This window comes from Eucyclogobius newberryi, unplaced genomic scaffold (genome assembly GCF_026437365.1).
Source record: "Eucyclogobius newberryi isolate DKJ021-1_F unplaced genomic scaffold, fEucNew1.0.hap1 SCAF_14, whole genome shotgun sequence".
Classification (NCBI taxonomy): domain Eukaryota; kingdom Metazoa; phylum Chordata; class Actinopteri; order Gobiiformes; family Gobiidae; genus Eucyclogobius; species Eucyclogobius newberryi.
Window position 1 is genome coordinate 35,687,326 of NW_027315768.1, and position 18,270 is coordinate 35,705,595.

Here is an 18,270-nt window from a genome sequence, read left to right on the forward strand (position 1 = left end):
CCCGTCCAATCCCCAAAAACCTCTTGGACCGCCGCTCGGCCTTCGAGATGATTAATAATGCACGTTTTAAAGGCGACGCGTTCTGCTGAATGGACTGAAATGAGCGTTTCACCTCATCACGAGCGTTTCGCCTCGTCACAAACGTTTAAACCTCGTCACGAGCGTTTCACCTCGTCACGAGCGTTTCGCCTCGTCACAAACGTTTAAACCTCGTCACGAGCGTTTCGCCTCGTCACAAACGTTTAAACGTCGTCACGAGCGTTTCGCCTCGTCACGAGCGTTTCACCTCGTCACAAACGTTTAAACCTCGTCACAAACGTTTAAACCTCGTCACGAGCGTTTCGCCTCGTCACGAGCGTTTCACCTCGTCACGAGCGTTTCACCTCGTCACGAGCGTTTCGCCTCGTCACGAGCGTTTAAACCTCGTCACAAACGTTTAAACCTCGTCACAAACGTTTAAACCTCATCACGAGCGTTTCACCTCGTCACAAGCGTTTCACCTCGTCACAAACGTTTCACCTTGTCACAAACGTTTAAACCTCGTCACGAGCGTTTCGCCTCGTCACGAGCGTTTCACCTCGTCACAAGCGTTTCACCTCGTCACAAACGTTTCACCTTGTCACAAACGTTTAAACCTCGTCACAAACATTTAAACCTCGTCACGAGCGTTTCACCTCGTCACGAGCGTTTCACCTCGTCACAAGCGTTTCACCTCGTCACAAACGTTTCACATCGTCACAAACGTTTAAACCTCGTCACAAACGTTTAAACCTCATCACGAGCGTTTCACCTCGTCACAAGCGTTTCACCTCGTCACAAACGTTTCACCTTGTCACAAACGTTTAAACCTCGTCACGAGCGTTTCACCTCGTCACGAGCGTTTCACCTCGTCACAAGCGTTTCACCTCGTCACAAACGTTTCACATCGTCACAAACGTTTAAACCTCATCACGAGCGTTTCGCCTCGTCACGAGCGTTTCACCTCGTCACAAACGTTTAAACCTCGTCACAAGCGTTTCACCTCGTCACGAGCGTTTCACCTCGTCACAAACGTTTAAACCTCGTCACAAACGTTTAAACCTCGTCACAAGCGTTTCACCTCGTCACGAGCGTTTCGCCTCGTCACGAGCGTTTCGCCTCGTCACGAGCGTTTCACCTCGTCACAAACGTTTCACCTCGTCACGAGCGTTTAAACCTCGTCACAAACGTTTAAACCTTGTCACGAGCGTTTCGCCTCGTCACGAGCGTTTCGCCTCGTCACGAGCGTTTCGCCTCGTCACGAGCGTTTCACCTCGTCACAAACGTTTAAACCTCGTCACAAACGTTTAAACCTCGTCACAAACGTTTAAACCTCGTCACGAGCGTTTCACCTTGTCACAAACGTTTAAACCTCGTCACGAGCGTTTCGCCTCGTCAAGAGCGTTTCACCTCGTCACAAGCGTTTCACCTCGTCACAAACGTTTCACCTTGTCACAAACGTTTAAACCTCGTCACGAGCGTTTCGCCTCGTCACGAGCGTTTCACCTCGTCACAAGCGTTTCACCTCGTCACAAACGTTTCACCTCGTCACAAACGTTTAAACCTCGTCACGAGCGTTTCGCCTCGTCACGAGCGTTTCGCCTCGTCACGAGCGTTTCGCCTCGTCACGAGCGTTTCGCCTCGTCACGAGCGTTTCACCTCGTCACGAACGTTTAAACCTCGTCACGAGCGTTTCGCCTCGTCACGAGCGTTTCGCCTCGTCACGAGCGTTTCGCCTCGTCACGAGCGTTTCGCCTCGTCACGAGCGTTTCGCCTCGTCACGAGCGTTTCACCTCGTCACAAACGTTTAAACCTCGTCACGAGCGTTTCGCCTCGTCACGAGCGTTTCGCCTCGTCACGAGCGTTTCGCCTCGTCACGAGCGTTTCGCCTCGTCACGAGCGTTTCCCCTCGTCACGAGCGTTTCGCCTCGTCACGAGCGTTTCGCCTCGTCACGAGCGTTTCGCCTCGTCACGAGCGTTTCGCCTCGTCACGAGCGTCTCGCCTCGTCACGAGCGTTTCGCCTCGTCACGAGCGTTTCGCCTCGTCACGAGCGTTTCCCCTCGTCACGAGCGTTTCGCCTCGTCACGAGCGTTTCGCCTCGTCACGAGCGTTTCGCCTCGTCACGAGCGTTTCACCTCGTCACAAACGTTTAAACCTCGTCACGAGCGTTTCACCTCGTCACAAGCGTTTCACCTCGTCACAAGCGTTTCGCCTCGTCACGAGCGTTTCGCCTCGTCACGAGCGTTTCCCCTCGTCACGAGCGTTTCGCCTCGTCACAAGCGTTTCGCCTCGTCACGAGCGTTTCGCCTCGTCACGAGCGTTTCGCCTCGTCACAAGCGTCTCACCTCGTCACGAGCGTTTCACCTCGTCACGAGCGTTTCACCTCGTCACAAACGTTTCACCTCGTCACAAACGTTTCACCTCGTCACAAACGTTTAAACCTCGTCACGAGCGTTTCGCCTCGTCACGAGCGTTTCGCCTCGTCACGAGCGTTTCCCCTCGTCACGAGCGTTTCGCCTCGTCACGAGCGTTTCGCCTCGTCACGAGCGTTTCGCCTCGTCACGAGCGTTTCCCCTCGTCACGAGCGTTTCGCCTCGTCACGAGCGTTTCGCCTCGTCACGAGCGTTTCGCCTCGTCACGAGCGTTTCAATTACCAAATTACTAAATAACAATATAACTAAAAACAATGTGGCGACATATTTTAGGTGCACGACATGACACAATGAGTTTTTAAATAGAAAACTTACTCCATTTATCGTTTAATTAACTAAATCATTGAAACAAATTGTCATTATATTGGATGAAAACATGATTGTTGGATTAATTAATAAAATAATGTTTAGTTGCAGCGCAGACTTAAATCACACAAACAATGACAAAAGCCAACGAGAGATATTTATATTTTACATTTATATTTGAAACGGTTCTTTAGCGGTCCGTCCGTAATTAAACGTCTCAATTTCGCATTTCGAGCGCTGAAACGACGGAAGAGGAGAACGCCATCGCACGTTTCCACTTCACCACCCAAAGCTTGTCTTCTCGTCCCGTCTTCAACTCGAGCGCGAAATCGAACGCGACGTGAGCGAGATCGACGCCCAAGAGCGGCAAAACGTTACTGTGTTCAACCGTTCAACTGACGGGTTCAACCGACCGTACTTTAAAGGTGCAACACGTCACTTTCTGGAGAGAACGTGTCTTTTCCACTGGGCAATTCATCCAACTTTAAACGAGATTCACAGTTTTACTTCCGTTAAGTCGCAGTTTGCAAAGACATTTGGAAAAATAAGAGTTTAAGATGACAGGAAGTGGAGCTGAGTCCCTCTGTGATGTCATCAGTGTGCGACACAGAGACACTTTAAACCATGGTTGGACTAAATAAAGGCGTTTTATGGTCTTATTGTGTCATATCAGAACTGTTGTTGTGGTTCTGTGGGGGAGGAGTGTAAAGGGGGAGGAGTCTAAAGGGGGAGGAGTGTAAAGGGGGAGGAGTGTAAAGGGGGAGGAGTGTAAAGGGGGTGGAGTGTAAAGGGGGTGGAGTGTAAAGGGGGAGGAGTGTAAAGGGGGAGGAGTGTAAAGGGGGTGGAGTGTAAAGGGGAGGAGTGTAAAGGGGGTGGAGTGTAAAGGGGGAGGAGTGTAAAGGGGGTGGAGTGTAAAGGGGGAGGAGTGTAAAGGGGGTGGAGTGTAAAGGGGGAGGAGTGTAAAGGGGGAGGAGTGTAAAGGGGGTGGAGTGTAAAGGGGGTGGAGTGTAAAGGGGGAGGAGTGTAAAGGGGGTGGAGTGTAAAGGGGGTGGAGTGTAAAGGGGGAAGAGTGTAAAGGGGGTGGAGTGTAAAGGGGGTGGAGTGTAAAGGGGGTGGAGTGTAAAGGGGGAAGAGTGTAAAGGGGGTGGAGTGTAAAGGGGGTGGAGTGTAAAGGGGAGGAGTGTAAAGGGGGTGGAGTGTAAAGGGGAGGAGTGTAAAGGGGGAGGAGTGTAAAGGGGAGGAGTGTAAAGGGGGTGGAGTGTAAAGGGGAGGAGTGTAAAGGGGGTGGAGTGTAAAGGGGGAAGAGTGTAAAGGAGGTGGAGTGTAAAGGGGGTGGAGTGTAAAGGGGAGGAGTGTAAAGGGGGAGGAGTGTAAAGGGGGAGGAGTGTAAAGGGGGAGGAGTGTAAAGGGGGAGGAGTGTAAAGGGGGAGGAGTGTAAAGGGGGTGGAGTGTAAAGGGGGAGGAGTGTAAAGGGGGAGGAGTGTAAAGGGGGTGGAGTGTAAAGGGGGTGGAGTGTAAAGGGGGAGGAGTGTAAAGGGGGTGGAGTGTAAACATGTTGTGCTCATGTCCAAACAGGAAGTACAATTATAAACTTTACACAAACGAGTCAAATGTGAAATATAAATGTGGCCGAACGACATCATCACATCAAGAATCTGAAAATAACCGGCAAATTTAGATCGAGCGACGGTTGAAATCGTCTTTAAAAGTCAAAAGTTACAAAAGGATGTGTAATTGAGGAACATTAGATTGGGCGTGGGAAGCTAACATTGGAAGCTAACGTCGGAAGCTAACGCGACGTTCCCAGACGCAGACTTTCGACCGCGGCGACGCTAAAGTCCGACACGGTGACTCTGACGCCTACTCGTGCGGCTTCGGGCTGTGAAAAGAGAGGAAACTCCAGGTAAAGTGAAGGCGTGGACTTGCCCTCACACGCCCTGAGTCCAGAGTCCGAGTGGGCCGCATTCCTGGACCCCGCTCAGACCTCGTAAAGGTCCCGCTCAGGACCTGGCTCAGTCTGGTCCGTCTGCAGGTCCCACATTCCTCAGATTCTCCCTCACAAACACTATTTACGATGGAATAAATACAGGTTTGGAGGCAAAGGGCACTGCTAATGCTAATGCTAACGCGTGTGTTGGATTCACGCGCGTTTCTGCTGCAGATTTAGTCTCTGTTCCACCTTGTGACATCATCGGGTGGTGTTTTGAAAGTCCTCCACTCTCACTCTGATCATTCAGGGCGAAACTCTGCTGAAGCGCCGTGTTTCCATTGATGCTAACGTACACGTCGAGCCGCCGAGCGACACAAAGCTAGCGTTGCGCGTTAGCAACAGCTGCTTCCTGTTTATGGCCGCACGGCACTCACTTTGTCGAGAGCCACAATCTGATATTTCCAGGTCATAATGCGTCTAACATTAGCATTAGCATTAGCATGACATAAAGAGAGGTTCAAACGCGGCGTAGAGGCTTTAGCCACGCCCCTCACACACATACTAGCTTTAGCCACGCCCCTCACACACACACTAGCTTTAGCCACGCCCCTCACTAGCATTAGCTTTAGCCACGCCCCTCACACACACTAGCTTTAGCCATGCCCCTCACACACACACTAGCTTTAGCCACGCCCCTCACACATACACTAGCTTTAGCCACGCCCCTCACACACACTAGCTTTAGCCACGCCCCTCACACACACTAGCTTTAGCCACGCCCCTCACACACAAACTAGCTTTAGCCACGCCCCTCACACACACTAGCTTTAGCCACGCCCTTCACACACACTAGCTTTAGCCACGCCTCTCACACACTAGCTTTAGCCACGCCCCTCAAACACACACTAGCTTTAGCCGCGCCCCTCACACACACACATTAGCTTTAGCCACGCCCCTCACACACAAACACATTAGCTTTAGCCACGCCCGTCACACACACACATTAACTTTAGTCATGCCCCTCACACACACACATTAGCTTTAGCCACGCCCCTCACACACATATTAGCTTTAGCCACGCCCCTCACACACACATTAGCTTTAGCCACGCCCCTCACACACACACATTAGCTTTAGCCACGCCCCTCACACACACACACACTAGCTTTAGCCACGCCCCTCACACACACACATTAGCTTTAGCCACGCCCCTCACACACACACATTAGCTTTAGCCACGCCCCTCACACACACACACACTAGCTTTAGCCACGCCCCTCACACACACACATTAGCTTTAGCCACGCCCCTCACACACACACATTAGCTTTAGCCACGCCCCTCACACACAGACTGGGATTACTAAAGGACTTTTTGTGACTCGCTCAAATTGAATGTGGCTAAAAGAGCAATAATAACAATATAACACCTGGACATGGGAAATGAGGCTCCTTAAAACTGTCTGCAGTAAGCAAGTTATCATAGCCACTAGCATTATCCACTATCATCAGCCACTAGCATTATCCACTATCATCAGCCACTAGCATTAGCCACTATCATTAGCCATTAGCATTAGTCCTCCAGGGGACAGTAGAGTGTGTGACGTCACAGTGAACATGCGTCTCCTGTCCTCCAGGGGACAGTAGAGTGTGTGACGTCACAGTGAACATGTGTCTCCTGTCCTCCAGGGGACAGTAGAGTGTGTGACGTCACGGTGAACATGTGTCTCCTGTCCTCCAGGGGACAGTAGAGTGTGTGACGTCACAGTGAACATGTGTCTCCTGTCCTCCAGGGGACAGTAGAGAGTGTGACGTCAAGGTGAACATGCGGCTCCTGTCCTCCAGGGGACAGTAGAGTGTGTGACGTCACGGTGAACATGCGGCTCCTGTCCTCCAGGGGACAGTAGAGTGTGTGACGTCACGGTGAACATGCGGCTCCTGTCCTCCAGGGGACAGTAGAGTGTGTGACGTCACGGTGAACATGCGGCTCCTGTCCTCCAGGGGACAGTAGAGTGTGTGACGTCACGGTGAACATGCGGCTCCTGTCCTCCAGGGGACAGTAGAGTGTGTGACGTCACGGTGAACATGCGGCTCCTGTCCTCCAGGGGACAGTACAGTATGTGACGTCACGGTGAACATGCGGCTCCTGTCCTCCAGGGGACAGTAGAGTGTGTGACGTCACGGTGAACATGCGGCTCCTGTCCTCCAGGGGACAGTAGAGTGTGTGACGTCACGGTGAACATGCGGCTCCTGTCCTCCAGGGGACAGTAGAGTGTGTGACGTCACGGTGAACATGCGGCTCCTGTCCTCCAGGGGACAGTAGAGTGTGTGACGTCACGGTGAACATGCGGCTCCTGTCCTCCAGGGGACAGTAGAGTGTGTGACGTCACAGTGAACATGTGTCTCCTGTCCTCCAGGGGACAGTAGAGTGTGTGACGTCACAGTGAACATGTGTCTCCTGTCCTCCAGGGGACAGTAGAGAGTGTGACTTCACGGTGAACATGCGGCTCCTGTCCTCCAGGGGACAGTAGAGTGTGTGACGTCACGGTGAACATGCGGCTCCTGTCCTCCAGGGGACAGTAGAGTGTGTGACGTCACGGTGAACATGCGGCTCCTGTCCTCCAGGGGACAGTAGAGTGTGTGACGTCACGGTGAACATGCGGCTCCTGTCCTCCAGGGGACAGTAGAGTGTGTGACGTCACGGTGAACATGTGTCTCCTGTCCTCCAGGGGACAGTAGAGTGTGTGACGTCACAGTGAACATGTGTCTCCTGTCCTCCAGGGGACAGTAGAGTGTGTGACGTCACAGTGAACATGTGTCTCCTGTCCTCCAGGGGACAGTAGAGTGTGTGACGTCTCTCTCTCTCTTCTGAGCCGCTCTAATGAACTTCTCGTATTGTGTCATCTTCCTGAAAGAACTCATTGTCTCCTCTCTCTCCCTCTCTCTCTCTCTCTTAGACCTGGTTTAGTCCTGGTTTAGTCCTGGTTTAGTCCTGGTTTAGACCTGGTTTAGTCCTGGTTTAGACCTGGTTTAGACCTGATTTAGTCCTGGTTTAGACCTGATTTAGACCTGGTTTAGACCTGGTTTAGTCCTGGTTTAGACCTGGTTTAGTCCTGGTTTAGACCTGGTTTAGACCTGGTTTAGACCTGGTTTAGACCTGATTTAGACCTGGTTTAGTCCTGGTTTAGACCTGATTTAGACCTGGTTTAGACCTGATTTAGAACTGGTTTAGTCCTGATTTAGACCTGGTTTAGACCTGGTTTAGACCTGGTTTAGACCTGGTTTAGTCCTGATTTAGACCTGGTTTAGACCTGGTTTAGACCTGGTTTAGTCCTGGTTTAGACCTGGTTTAGACCTGGTTTAGACCTTGTTTAGACCTGGTTTAGACCTGGTTTAGACCTGATTTAGACCTGGTTTAGACCTGGTTTAGACCTGGTTTAGACCTGGTTTAGTCCTGGTTTAGACCTGGTTTAGACCTGGTTTAGACCTTGTTTAGACCTGATTTAGACCTGGTTTAGTCCTGGTTTAGACCTGATTTAGACCTGGTTTAGACCTGGTTTAGACCTGATTTAGACCTGGTTTAGACCTGGTTTAGACCTGGTTTAGACCTGATTTAGTCCTGGTTTAGACCTGATTTAGACCTGGTTTAGACCTGGTTTAGTCCTGGTTTAGACCTGGTTTAGTCCTGGTTTAGACCTGGTTCAGACCTGGTTTAGACCTGGTTTAGACCTGGTTTAGACCTGGTTTAGACCTGATTTAGTCCTGGTTTAGACCTGATTTAGACCTGGTTTAGACCTGGTTTAGTCCTGGTTTAGACCTGGTTTAGTCCTGGTTTAGACCTGGTTTAGACCTGGTTTAGTCCTGGTTTAGACCTGGTTTAGACCTGATTCAGACCTGGTTTAGACCTGGTTTAGTCCTGGTTTAGACCTGGTTTAGACCTGGTTTAGACCTGGTTTAGACCTGGTTTAGACCTGGTTTAGTCCTGATTTAGACCTGGTTTAGACCTGGTTTAGTCCTGGTTTAGACCTGGTTTAGACCTGATTTAGACCTGGTTTAGACCTGGTTTAGACCTGGTTTAGACCTGGTTTAGTCCTGGTTTAGACCTGGTTTAGACCTGGTTTAGACCTTGTTTAGACCTGATTTAGACCTGGTTTAGACCTGGTTTAGTCCTGATTTAGACCTGGTTTAGACCTGGTTTAGTCCTGGTTTAGACCTGGTTTAGACCTGATTTAGACCTGGTTTAGACCTGGTTTAGACCTGGTTTAGACCTGGTTTAGTCCTGGTTTAGACCTGGTTTAGACCTGGTTTAGACCTTGTTTAGACCTGATTTAGACCTGGTTTAGTCCTGGTTTAGACCTGATTTAGACCTGGTTTAGACCTGGTTTAGACCTGATTTAGACCTGGTTTAGACCTGGTTTAGACCTGGTTTAGACCTGATTTAGTCCTGGTTTAGACCTGATTTAGACCTGGTTTAGACCTGGTTTAGTCCTGGTTTAGACCTGGTTTAGTCCTGGTTTAGACCTGGTTTAGACCTGGTTTAGACCTTGTTTAGACCTGATTTAGACCTGGTTTAGTCCTGGTTTAGACCTGATTTAGACCTGGTTTAGACCTGGTTTAGACCTGATTTAGACCTGGTTTAGACCTGGTTTAGTCCTGGTTTAGACCTGGTTTAGTCCTGGTTTAGACCTGATTTAGACCTGGTTTAGACCTGGTTTAGACCTGATTTAGACCTGGTTTAGACCTGGTTTAGTCCTGGTTTAGTCCTGGTTTAGACCTGGTTTAGACCTGGTTTAGTCCTGGTTTAGACCTGGTTTAGACCTGATTTAGACCTGGTTTAGACCTGGTTTAGTCCTGGTTTAGACCTGGTTTAGACCTGGTTTAGTCCTGGTTTAGACCTGGTTTAGTCCTGGTTTAGTCCTGGTTTAGACCTGGTTTAGACCTGGTTTAGTCCTGGTTTAGACCTGATTTAGACCTGGTTTAGACCTGGTTTAGTCCTGGTTTAGACCTGGTTTAGTCCTGGTTTAGACCTGGTTTAGTCCTGGTTTAGACCTGGTTTAGACCTGGTTTAGACCTGGTTTAGTCCTGGTTTAGACCTGATTTAGACCTGGTTTAGACCTGGTTTAGTCCTGGTTTAGACCTGGTTTAGTCCTGGTTTAGTCCTGGTTTAGACCTGATTTAGACCTGGTTTAGACCTGGTTTAGTCCTGGTTTAGACCTGGTTTAGTCCTGGTTTAGTCCTGATTTAGACCTGGTTTAGACCTGGTTTAGACCTGGTTTAGACCTGGTTTAGTCCTGATTTAGACCTGGTTTAGACCTGGTTTAGTCCTGGTTTAGACCTGGTTTAGTCCTGGTTTAGACCTGGTTTAGACCTGGTTTAGACCTTGTTTAGACCTGATTTAGACCTGGTTTAGTCCTGGTTTAGACCTGATTTAGACCTGGTTTAGACCTGGTTTAGACCTGATTTAGACCTGGTTTAGACCTGGTTTAGACCTGATTTAGACCTGGTTTAGACCTGGTTTAGTCCTGGTTTAGACCTGGTTTAGTCCTGGTTTAGACCTGATTTAGACCTGGTTTAGACCTGGTTTAGACCTGATTTAGACCTGGTTTAGACCTGGTTTAGTCCTGGTTTAGACCTGGTTTAGACCTGGTTTAGTCCTGGTTTAGACCTGGTTTAGACCTGGTTTAGACCTGATTTAGACCTGGTTTAGACCTGGTTTAGTCCTGGTTTAGTCCTGGTTTAGACCTGGTTTAGACCTGGTTTAGTCCTGGTTTAGACCTGGTTTAGACCTGATTTAGACCTGGTTTAGACCTGGTTTAGTCCTGGTTTAGACCTGGTTTAGACCTGGTTTAGTCCTGGTTTAGACCTGGTTTAGTCCTGGTTTAGTCCTGGTTTAGTCCTGGTTTAGACCTGGTTTAGTCCTGGTTTAGACCTGGTTTAGTCCTGGTTTAGTCCTGGTTTAGACCTGGTTTAGTCCTGGTTTAGACCTGGTTTAGTCCTGGTTTAGTCCTGGTTTAGACCTGATTTAGACCTGGTTTATTCCTGGTTTAGTCCTGGTTTAGACCTGGTTTAGTCCTGGTTTAGTCCTGGTTTAGACCTGATTTAGACCTGGTTTAGTCCTGGTTTAGACCTGGTTTCTCTGTGAAATCCAGACTTGCTCGAAACTCTCTAATTAACAAAGTCCTGACCGGGGCCTGGTCCAGAAACACGGGAACGCGGCCAGGACTCAGGGGTCTGCCAGAGGTCTGCCAGGGGCCCGGACCAGGACCAGGTCTGCCAGGGGCCCGGACCAGGACCAGGTCTGAACCAAAACAATGACTCAACTGGGATAAAGCAGGATTAGAGCCGTGCTAGACTAAGACTGAAGCAGGACTAAACCAGGTCTACACTAGAGGATGGGAGGGCATCTGACGCACACTTAGATCCTCACAGGACCAGGTCTGAGGAGGTCTAATCCCCCTTTTGTCCTGGTCTCAAACTGGGACCATAATCTGTCCCCCAAAGAGCTCCAGGAGAGGGGGGTCTGGAGGAGGAGGCCCCAGGTCCAAACCGGGTCCAAACCAGGTCAAAACCAGGTCCAAACCAGGTCCAAACCGGGTCCAAACCGGGTGTAAACCGGGTGTAAACCGGGACTACACTTGCCCCACAGTCCGGACTCGGGCCCTTCAGACCCGGGTCCGCGCGAGGTCTCGGGTCTAATCCCTCCTTTGTCCTGGTTTTGAGCCGAGGACAGTCCTGAGGATGTGAAGGACGTTTGAATGAGAAGAATTCAGAGGACGAGTCAGAGAAGAGCCAGACCTGGACAAAGCAGGGTCCAGGGGCCAAAGCGGGGGCCCTGCTCTGAGGCGGGGCCCTGGAGGAGGCTGAGGATGAGCTCAGTTTGGGTTAAGAGCTCAAACACTTGCCATGATCTCTCTTTGTGTCTCGGCGAGGACTTAACTCTGCAGGACGCCGCCACCAGGAGCCGGCGCGTGACTCTTCAAACCATCGTGTGTTTTATTGGAATCGTTCTCTGGACTTTGACTCTTAAACACAAAATGACCTTTTCCAGCAGCGATGGTGTCGAAAGCATCAAACACATGGCACTAATCCCACCTGAAAGTGTCTAAAAAATGTTCAAACGCTCCAGAACTTTATTAGAACAAGTACAAGACGCGACAGAAGACGAGCTGAACACGCTTCATCAGGAACATTCTCTCTCCGGAAGTTTCCGTCGCACGATCCAAATGTAAACGACAAATAATGATAATGATCCGCTCGCTCCAGCTGCTGCGCGCTCGTGATGACAGCGCTGCGTGTGCGGCCTCCACCTGCCTCCTTCACCTGCCTCCTCCACCTGCCTTCACCTGCCTCCTCCACCTGCCTTCACCTGCCTCCTCCACCTGCCTTCACCTGCCTCCTCCACCTGCCTTCACCTGCCTCCTCCACCTGCCTTCACCTGCCTCCTCCACCTGCCTCCTTCACCTGCCTCCTCCACCTGCCTCCTCCACCTGCCTTCACCTGCCTCCTTCACCTGCCTCCTCCACCTGCCTTCACCTGCCTCCTCCACCTGCCTTCACCTGCCTCCTCCACCTGCCTCCTCCACCTGCCTCCTCCACCTGCCTCCCCCACCTGCCTTCACCTGCCTCCTTCACCTGCCTCCCCCACCTGCCTCCTCCACCTGCCTCCTTCACCTGCCTCCTCCACCTGCCTCCTCCACCTGCCTCCTCCACCTGCCTCCTCCACCTGCCTCCTTCACCTGCCTCCTCCACCTGCCTCCTCCACCTGCCTCCTCCACCTGCCTCCCCCACCTGCCTTCACCTGCCTCCTTCACCTGCCTCCCCCACGTGCCTCCTCCACCTGCCTCCTTCACCTGCCTCCTCCACCTGCCTCCTCCACCTGCCTCCTCCACCTGCCTCCTCCACCTGCCTCCTTCACCTGCCTCCTCCACCTGCCTCCTTCACCTGCCTCCTCCACCTGCCTTCACCTGCCTCCTCCACCTGCCTTCACCTGCCTCCTCCACCTGCCTTCACCTGCCTCCCCCACCTGCCTTCACCTGCCTCCTCCACCTGCCTTCACCTGCCTCCTTCACCTGCCTCCTCCACCTGCCTTCACCTGCCTCCTCCACCTGCCTTCACCTGCCTCCTCCACCTGCCTTCACCTGCCTCCTCCACCTGCCTTCACCTGCCTCCTCCACCTGCCTTCACCTGCCTCCTTCACCTGCCTCCTCCACCTGCCTCCTCCACCTGCCTTCACCTGCCTCCTTCACCTGCCTTCACCTGCCTCCTCCACCTGCCTCCTCCACCTGCCTCCTCCACCTGCCTTCACCTGCCTCCTTCACCTGCCTCCTCCACCTGCCTTCACCTGCCTCCTCCACCTGCCTTCACCTGCCTCCTCCACCTGCCTTCACCTGCCTCCTTCACCTGCCTCCTCCACCTGCCTTCACCTGCCTCCTCCACCTGCCTTCACCTGCCTCCTCCACCTGCCTTCACCTGCCTCCTTCACCTGCCTCCTCCACCTGCCTCCTCCACCTGCCTTCACCTGCCTCCTCCACCTGCCTTCACCTGCCTCGTCCACCTGCCTCCTTCACCTGCCTCCTCCACCTGCCTTCACCTGCCTCCTCCACCTGCCTTCACCTGCCTCCTCCACCTGCCTTCACCTGCCTCCTCCACCTGCCTTCACCTGCCTCCTCCACCTGCCTCCTCCACCTGCCTTCACCTGCCTCCTCCACCTGCCTTCACCTGCCTCCTTCACCTGCCTCCTCCACCTGCCTCCTCCACCTGCCTCCTTCACCTGTCTCCTCCACCTGTCTCCTTCACCTGCCTCCTCCACCTGTCTCCTCCACCTGCCTCCTCCACCTGCCTCCTCCACCTGCCTCCCCCACCTGCCTCCTCCACCTGTCTCCCCCACCTGCCTCCTCCACCTGCCTCCTTCACCTGTCTCCTCCACCTGCCTCCTCCACCTGCCTCCTTCACCTGCCTCCTCCACCTGCCTCCTCCACCTGCCTCCTCCACCTGCCTCCCCCACCTGCCTCCTTCACCTGCCTCCTCCACCTGCCTCCTCCACCTGCCTCCCCCACCTGCCTTCACCTGCCTCCCCCACCTGCCTCCTCCACCTGCCTCCTTCACCTGCCTCCTCCACCTGCCTCCTCCACCTGCCTCCCCCACCTGCCTTCACCTGCCTCCTTCACCTGCCTCCCCCACCTGCCTCCTCCACCTGCCTCCTTCACCTGCCTCCTCCACCTGCCTCCTCCACCTGCCTCCCCCACCTGCCTTCACCTGCCTCCTTCACCTGCCTCCTCCACCTGCCTCCTCCACCTGCCTCCTCCACCTGCCTCCCCCACCTGCCTTCACCTGCCTCCTTCACCTGCCTCCCCCACCTGCCTCCTCCACCTGCCTCCTTCACCTGCCTCCTCCACCTGCCTCCTCCACCTGCCTCCTCCACCTGCCTCCTCCACCTGCCTCCTTCACCTGCCTCCTCCACCTGCCTCCTCCACCTGCCTCCTCCACCTGCCTCCCCCACCTGCCTTCACCTGCCTCCTTCACCTGCCTCCCCCACCTGCCTCCTCCACCTGCCTCCTTCACCTGCCTCCTCCACCTGCCTCCTCCACCTGCCTCCTCCACCTGCCTCCTCCACCTGCCTTCACCTGCCTCCTTCACCTGCCTCCCCCACCTGCCTCCTCCACCTGCCTCCTTCACCTGCCTCCTTCACCTGCCTCCTCCACCTGCCTCCTTCACCTGCCTCCTTCACCTGCCTCCTCCACCTGCCTCCTTCACCTGCCTCCTTCACCTGCCTCCTTCACCTGCCTCGGTCCAGTTTTGCTCTGAAATATTGGGCTGAAATTGACTGTTTTTAACGTTTTTTTGCAGCTCAAAAATCCTACAATGGACACAATAAATTGATACTTCTGGAAGATTCTGTGGCTCGCGAGGTCATAACTGACATCGGGGGTCGCGATTTGGTTCAAACCTGGTTTAGACCTGGTTTAGTCCTGGTTTAGTCCTGGTTTAGTCCTGGTTTAGTCCTGGTTTAGACCTGGTTTAGACCTGGTTTAGACCTGGTTTAGTCCTGGTTTAGTCCTGGTTTAGTCCTGGTTTAGTCCTGGTTTAGACCTGGTTTAGTCCTGGTTTAGTCCCGGTTTAGTCCTGGTTTAGACCTGGTTTAGTCCTGGTTTAGTCCCGGTTTAGTCCTGGTTTAGACCTGGTTTAGTCCTGGTTTAGTCCTGGTTTAGTCCTGGTTTAGACCTGGTTTAGTCCTGGTTTAGTCCCGGTTTAGTCCTGGTTTAGACCTGGTTTAGTCCTGGTTTAGTCCTGGTTTAGTCCCGGTTTAGTCCTGGTTTAGACCTGGTTTAGTCCTGGTTTAGTCCTGGTTTAGTCCTGGTTTAGACCTGGTTTAGTCCTGGTTTAGTCCTGGTTTAGTCCTGGTTTAGACCTGGTTTAGTCCTGGTTTAGTCCCGGTTTAGTCCTGGTTTAGACCTGGTTTAGTCCTGGTTTAGTCCCGGTTTAGTCCTGGTTTAGACCTGGTTTAGTCCTGGTTTAGTCCTGGTTTAGACCTGGTTTAGTCCTGGTTTAGTCCTGGTTTAGACCTGGTTTAGACCTGGTTTAGTCCTGGTTTAGTCCCGGTTTAGTCCTGGTTTAGGCCTGGTTTAGTCCTGGTTTAGTCCTGGTTTAGTCCTGGTTTAGACCTGGTTTAGTCCTGGTTTAGACCTGGTTTAGACCTGGTTTAGTCCTGGTTTAGTCCTGGTTTAGTCCCGGTTTAGTCCTGGTTTAGACCTGGTTTAGTCCTGGTTTAGTCCTGGTTTAGACCTGGTTAAGTCCTGGTTTAGTCCCGGTTTAGTCCTGGTTTAGACCTGGTTAAGTCCTGGTTTAGTCCCGGTTTAGTCCTGGTTTAGACCTGGTTTATTCCTGGTTTAGTCCTGGTTTAGTCCTGGTTTAGTCCTGGTTTAGACCTGGTTTAGTCCTGGTTTAGTCCTGGTTTAGTCCTGGTTTAGTCCTGGTTTAGACCTGGTTTAGTCCTGGTTTAGTCCCGGTTTAGTCCTGGTTTAGACCTGGTTTAGTCCTGGTTTAGTCCTGGTTTAGTCCTGGTTTAGACCTGGTTTAGTCCTGGTTTAGACCTGGTTTAGACCTGGTTTAGTCCTGGTTTAGTCCTGGTTTAGTCCCGGTTTAGTCCTGGTTTAGACCTGGTTTAGTCCTGGTTTAGACCTGGTTTAGTCCTGGTTTAGTCCTGGTTTAGTCCCGGTTTAGTCCTGGTTTAGACCTGGTTTAGTCCTGGTTTAGACCTGGTTTAGTCCTGGTTTAGACCTGGTTTAGTCCTGGTGATGATTCGGTTCATCCATAATCGTGATCGTGAGGTCACATTATGATCGTGACCATTTGAGAAGCAAAATTACCGTATTTTCGGGACAATAAGTTGCACCTTTTGTTTGGAATATATGGTAAATCTTTCAGAAAGTTCATTTTGGTAAAGAATCAGTCACATGACCACGAGAACGTAAACACAAATAAAATGCTGCTTTTGAACTTACTATTATTCTTTCTTTTTGAACACATTTTCACCAGATTAAGGTGTAACTCTGCGACTGAAACTTCTGGAACGTTTGTGAAGCGTTTTATCGTCTGAAGCTCCAGAACTCTCCGGAAAACGAGCCGTGGATTAAAGCCAAACGGGAGCTGATCCCAAGACTTAAGATTCCACTGAAAAAGAGCCAAAAGAGCCACAACTGTCCTTTACAGCTCAAGAACATTGTCTCAAACGCTTCCAAGGTCACATAAAAAACACGACCTACGAAGGCTGAAAACACGACCTACAAACGCTCAAAACACCACCTACAAACGCTCAAAACACCACCTACAAACGCTCAAAACATGACCTACAAACGCTCAAAACATGACCTACAAACGCTCAAAACACCACCTACAAACGCTCAAAACACGACTTACAAACGCTCAAAACATGACCTACAAACGCTCAAAACACGACCTACAAACGCTCAAAACACCACCTACAAACGCTCAAAACACCACCTACAAACGCTCAAAACACCACCTACAAACGCTCAAAACATGACCTACAAACGCTCAAAACACCACCTACAAACGCTCAAAACATGACCTACAAACGCTCAAAACATGACCTACAAACGCTCAAAACACGACCTACAAACGCTCAAAACATGACCTACAAACGCTCAAAACACGACCTACAAACGCTCAAAACACGACTTACAAACGCTCAAAACATGACCTACAAACGCTCAAAACACGACCTACAAACGCTCAAAACATGACCTACAAACGCTCAAAACACGACCTACAAACGCTCAAAACATGACCTACAAACGCTCAAAACATGACCTACAAACGCTCAAAACACGACCTACAAACGCTCAAAACATGACCTACAAACGCTCAAAACATGACCTACAATCGCTCAAAACACGACCTACAAACGCTCAAAACACGACCTACAAACGCTCAAAACACGACCTACAAACGCTCAAAACATGACCTACAAACGCTCAAAACACGACCTACAAACGCTCAAAACACGACCTACAAACAATCAAAACATGACCTACAAACGCTCAAAACACGACCTACAAACGCTCAAAACATGCCCTACAAACGCTCAAAACACGACCTACAAACGCTCAAAACACGACCTACAAACGCTCAAAACACGACCTACAAACGCTCAAAACACGACCTACAAACGCTCAAAACACGACCTACAAACGCTCAAAACACAACCTACAAACGCTCAAAACATGACCTACAAACGCTCAAAACACGACCTACAAACGCTCAAAACATGCCCTACAAACGCTCAAAACACGACCTACAAACGCTCAAAACACGACCTACAAACGCTCAAAACACGACCTACAAACGCTCAAAACACGACCTACAAACGCTCAAAACATGACCTACAAACGCTCAAAACACGACCTACAAACGCTCAAAACATGACCTACAAACGCTCCAAACACGACCTACAAACGCTCAAAACACGACCTACAAACGCTCAAAACACGACCTACAAACGCTCAAAACACAACCTACAAACGCTCAAAACATGACCTACAAACGCTCAAAACATGACCTATAAACGCTAAAAACATGACCTACGAACGCTCAAAACACGACCTACAAACGCTCAAAACACGACCTACAAACGCTCAAAACACGACCTACAAACGCTCAAAACACAACCTACAAACGCTCAAAACACCACCTACAAACGCTCAAAACACAACCTACAAACGCTCAAAACACAACCTACAAACGCTCAAAACATGACCTACGAACGCTCAAAACACGACCTACAAACGCTCAAAACATGACCTACAAACGCTCAAAACACGACCTACAAACGCTCAAAACACAACCTACAAACGCTCAAAACACGACCTACAAAAACGCTCAAAACATGACCTACAAACGCTCAAAACACCACCTACAAACGCTCAAAACACCACCTACAAACGCTCAAAACACCACCTACAAACGCTCAAAACACCACCTACAAACGCTCAAAACACCACCTACAAACGCTCAAAACACCACCTACAAACGCTCAAAACACCACCTACAAACGCTCAAAACACCA

The 18,270-nt window shown here is 51.1% G+C and overlaps 1 protein-coding gene across 1 annotated transcript in view; it reads right to left on the reverse strand.

The window, feature by feature from the left end:
- Nucleotides 1-18,270, reverse strand: part of col18a1a (collagen type XVIII alpha 1 chain a) — a 165,262-nt gene that overhangs the window by 126,581 nt on the left and 20,411 nt on the right. The gene's annotated exons all lie outside the window — the stretch shown is intronic.